Raw genomic sequence first — 4,983 nt, forward strand, 5'->3', positions numbered from 1 at the left:
GAGTTTGCTGGGATGAAAAGAAAAATGTCCCCCACTGTTAAAAGACACTGTGGCCAGATTTTCACAAGAGCAAGTTAGGAACTTCATGGACCCATGGTTTTCAAAGAGAACATTAATTTTGAACAAAACAAGAAGAAAATGGAAGAAATCCTGATTCACAAGTATTTCTTTTAGTTTTCGTTTCTAAATATCTCTTTGTGGTCTATATGGCTCACACATAGAGACTGAAAAAGACCGAAGTTCCTATACCTGGCTGGTGCAATTTCTTTGTTCAATCATGTTAGGTAAGTACGTAAACATGATATGAACTCCTTTTAGTTTCATCACTGTACAAGTGATGAAGCTATTCAAAGGAGTCTTTTGCTCTATATTTTCTGTTATGTCCTTTGATTTTAAAAATGTAATGGGCAGGGAATCCTATTTAGCAATACAAACTCTCATTACATGCTACTTGTTCTTATCCTGTACTTACAAAAATTGAGAGTAATAAGAGTTTGCAATCATGTGTACTCACTGAAGAGACACTGGTGTGAAAGACCAGTTTCATACTAACATCTGTCCACAGCAGTGTTTTATAGTTTGAAATATATCTCTTCAGGCTATAAATGTCATCAGGATGACAAGCAGAATTAATTCTGCTTTGCTGTAAGAAAGTGATCGTTCAGCAATTTTGGTTTTGCATAGCCAGTTTGATTTATCTCTGAAGAAAGCCAGTGTGTTGAGATTACTGCATGGATTTTTATCAGCCATCCTACAATCTTAAGTAGTCTTTGGCTGCTATTTTAAAACTACACAAAGTTATTTTGGTTAAACATGACTCAGCTGAATTGAAAGCAAAGTGTATAACATTGTTTTCTTAAGTGCGCTACTCAGGGCTAGTTAATAGTGACAGCAAAATGCTTTCTAAGCACCCTGTCTAGTAGCTACAATTTTCAGGAGTGTAGTATTTCAGGAAGGTGCCCCATCCTTTTGTTTAATGTTAGTCAAGCAGAAGAAGCTTTTAAAAAATCTTCCTGGGAGCTAAAGAATGTCAGGCTTTGTTGAGAAGGGATCTACTCAACCTTATTTTTAATTCTTCATTCAGTAACATGTTTTTTGAGTTACAGAAATAATTGATTTCACAATTGTATCCCACTGAAATACTCAATTTTCAAAATATTTAGGCATGCTTTCCATTTTCCCTTGATAAGTTAATTTTATAAATCATGAACAGGGAAGTAAACAGTTTTCTCATATGGTTTATATTAAAGTTATAGTGAACAAAGCCAGCTTAATTTGGTACATCACCTTAGTCATGCTGAAAAGAAAAAGTAAGCTTGATTCTTTTCTCTTTTTTTGCAGCATATATGAACTACACTGATACTTTGGTAGAGAATAAAGATAATTATAGGTTTCAGTGCAAATGTAACTCTGATCCAGAAAGAAGCCAGATGAATATATTGATGATCTTTTAAACTATTATTTTAAAAATCTGGTCTCTCTTCTCCGGCCCCCATCAATGGAAATCACAAACATCTGGTTAAATGCTAAATTGTAATTTGTTCACACATTGAAGAAGGGCACCAAAAATAGCTCTTTGTACTCCTGGAAAACTCACGATCTGACCAACCCCTTTTTATCTTTGTTCACAATGCAGGCATATGCGTTTCAGAGGGGCTTATTTGCAGATCACTAAACTTTGTTCTGCAGCCTTACAGTATAATTCTGTCCTTCAGAAGTACATCTCTCTGAGTTCAGTGGGCCTGACTTCCAAGTAGCTTACTTGCAGCCTTTGTCATCTGTGGCCTTCTGATTATCTTGGAAAAGTTGTAAAACTATCTTAGCTACAGTTAAAAACAATGGTTGTGATCCTTGAAAGTTTCACCAAGCTTTGCTTTGATATATTTTGCTGGAGTAGTAGCTATAGTAAACAATTTATGAGGTCATTTATGTATACTGTTGCTGATTTTGGAAAATATGTTTTAATAACCCCAGTTTGAAACTTGCAGTGTGTTTATATGTAGTTAACTTACTTAGATTTTGATCCAAAACACATATTTCTGTTTGAATAACCAGTGTGTGGGATTCTTAGAATAAGTGTTGGGATTTTGCTGTACACTGAAAAGATACATTGGTTGTTTTAAACAAATTATCTTCTCTGTATGCTCTAAAATTAAAGATTGTTTATCTTACACATTTTAATGTAAAAATACAGTATAAAGCCATGAGTTCTTCTTCATTTAAGGCAGCTCTGTTTTTAGAAGGCTAAAATTATTGTGACTTTAGCAGAGACATTCTGCCCACTGGGGGGTAGCACACACTGCAAGAAACGTCTTTACGCTGACTGCAAGCCTGTTTTTTTTAAGGTTGCTGCCTAGTTTCTGGTGGGAGAAGACTTGATTATTTCAAAGGGGTGGGAATTCACATTGGAAAAAAGAATTTCTTATAATGGTATCTGTTATTCTTTTCCAGAAAGAATCAGCTCCAAAATTAAGAGATAGATAGATAGATAGATAGATAGATAGATAGATAGATAGATAGATAGATAGATAGATAGATAGATAGATAGATAGATAGATAGATAGATAGATAGATAGATAGATAGATAGATAGATAGATAGATAGATAGATAGATAGATAGATAGATAGATAGATAGATAGATCGATCGATCGATCGATCGATCGGTGTGTGTGTATGTGTGTGTGGAGCTTCTGAATAAACATATAATGTTGGGAGTCAGAATCTAGCCACATTTCCTTAGGGGGAAAGGTAAATACATAAAACTGGAGGTGGGTGGAGCTGGAAGCTTTAAGTGGAAGGAGATTTTAAAGGGAAATCCTGAAATTTAAAAAGGTAGAAAATCCTCTTTCAGCAAAATGTACTGATTCTATGAATCCTATGCTCTTGAATCTGGTGTCTGGCATGTTGGAAGGGCAAATCATGTTAAATTATACTGCATTTCATCTTTAGTCAAGGGTAAATAAGCAGTGATAAGAAAAATGTAATGATACACGGAATAGCTGTCTTTAAACCCATTGAGTTTTTCATTTAGATAAAGGTTCCTGAAAACTTGAGGGCACAGTGTCACATAGGAATGGAGCTAAAAGTAACAAATAATCTGCCAGGTTTCTGATAGACCTCAAATGTCAATTAAACTTCTCCTGTATTATAAAAGGATGTTTTTGAACTATTGAAAACAAGTATGAAATCCATGGTTCTTCCATCATAATTTTTATGAAAGTGTTTTAATTGTGTAGAGATTTTGTAATTAATATTAATTGATTATATCAACTTGATGAAAGGGCTTAATCGTGCACATGGTAATTCCATTTCTATTAATATTTTTTAAAAAATTAATAAAGCAACCTCCCTGCTAATATTTTTCTAAAATCAATTAAGCAATTACCCATGTTCATATAGTTCTGTACATGCCACTAAACCTTATTTGCTTCACTTCTGTCAACTTTCTAAATGTAATGGTTCCACCTATAACAAAGTTACAGTTCACATCACTCATGTAGTTCAAATCTTAAATTGCATATTGATTTTTAACTTCTGGATCTAAAGTAATAATTGGCAACTTCATATAAAGTAACGTGGGCAATACTTTCTGATGATTTTAATACAATAATTGACCTTATTGCCTTCTGCAAAGCATAACAATTGGACAGATCTAAGCTGACAAGCACTGCAGAGAAACAGAAATACAGTAGTCATATTCATGAAGATGAAGCAGCCATAGTATAAGATTATACCATATAGAATTATGCTTATTAGGCCAAATATACTCTGCGAGGAACTTTTCTTAGTCTAAATGGGATATAGGCAGATAAATTATTAATATTGACTTCTCCAACTGTCATAGAGAAAGCTTGTTAAAGGTAGAATTTCCACTAGGAATCAAGATTATGTAACTAAGCTAGGGTGGTCTTCTGTTCTATTTTTACAATTACAACTACAGTTTAAGAATTCTTAGAAAAACTAGGCCTGTTGAATTCTTAGACTGTTTCAACCCATTTTGTTTTGCACATGTACCCTAGAATTTTCTTTTCAGTATTAATTTCACTGTTTTGAACATAATTTTTTTTTAAAAATGGCTGTGTATGATTTTAAAACTTAAAAACAGTTTTCAAGAGAACAGACTACTTCAAAACATTTGGAATACAATACAATACAAACACAGATGATTATTTTTAAAATTAAGTATGGCCATTTCTGTCTCCACTGCTTGCCTGCCTGATCCTCTGAAAATCTTAGGTCTGTTAATTTGACTTGCAAGATTTATTGGTTTGTTATGCAGATCACATACCGTATTTGTCCAAGCATTGAAGTTTGCCATTACAGGGAAGGAAAGAATATTGTGTGTGCACGTGTGCACATGTGCATGCACATGCATGTGCACATGCATACATATATTCATGTTTAAATGTTAGATTGCATCCATCAATTAATGGCTTTCCACATTACCGACCTGGAAGAACAGCAATGCAAGTTTAAAAACCTAGGTGTAGCTGTTCATTTATCCTTTCCAAAGAATTATAAAACTTCTTCCAAGTAGGCTTAAGAGATTTGCTCCTAGAGAGAGCACTCATTTTCTAAAGGATTATCAATCTGCTTTCATAGCTGTAAGCATGAGTATTAAGGGAGCATAGGAGATGCCACATACATAGCTCTGGCCACACTAGAAAAGGTAGGGCTTGAATTTTAGGATGTTCTCCAGTATTTAGAGTGCAGTTGCGAAGTCAGCAGCTTGATTATTTAGCTAGCAATGCTTGTAAGGAGCTAGTTTTGAATACAAAGTAGTAAGAATAAAAATAAGATAGTGTTTTTAGTTTTAAAAAGCCTTATATATGGTTACAGACACTACTTTTGCATAGAAATGTAGGCTTGAACAATCTCTTGCTCTCCCTTACCTCTGCTTTCATTAAAATTTGACAGCTTTGATAGGAAGGGAAAGATAAAAGTTGAGGGCAAATTAGAAGAAAGCAATGAAAATGACTTAC

At 34.0% G+C, this 4,983-nt stretch overlaps 3 protein-coding genes across 5 annotated transcripts in view; 2 read left to right on the plus strand and 1 right to left on the minus strand.

Annotated features, from left to right (window-relative positions):
• Positions 1-4,983, plus strand: part of MACROD2 (mono-ADP ribosylhydrolase 2) — a 1,236,456-nt gene that overhangs the window by 105,037 nt on the left and 1,126,436 nt on the right. The gene's annotated exons all lie outside the window — the stretch shown is intronic.
• The window catches only part of LOC144588161 (uncharacterized), a 396,092-nt gene that overhangs the window by 48,452 nt on the left and 342,657 nt on the right, over positions 1-4,983 (plus strand). The window lies entirely within an intron of this gene.
• FLRT3 (fibronectin leucine rich transmembrane protein 3) overlaps positions 1-4,983 on the minus strand; it is a 65,432-nt gene that overhangs the window by 35,782 nt on the left and 24,667 nt on the right. The gene's annotated exons all lie outside the window — the stretch shown is intronic.

Source organism: Pogona vitticeps, chromosome 1 (assembly GCF_051106095.1).
Source record: "Pogona vitticeps strain Pit_001003342236 chromosome 1, PviZW2.1, whole genome shotgun sequence".
Lineage (NCBI taxonomy): Eukaryota > Metazoa > Chordata > Lepidosauria > Squamata > Agamidae > Pogona > Pogona vitticeps.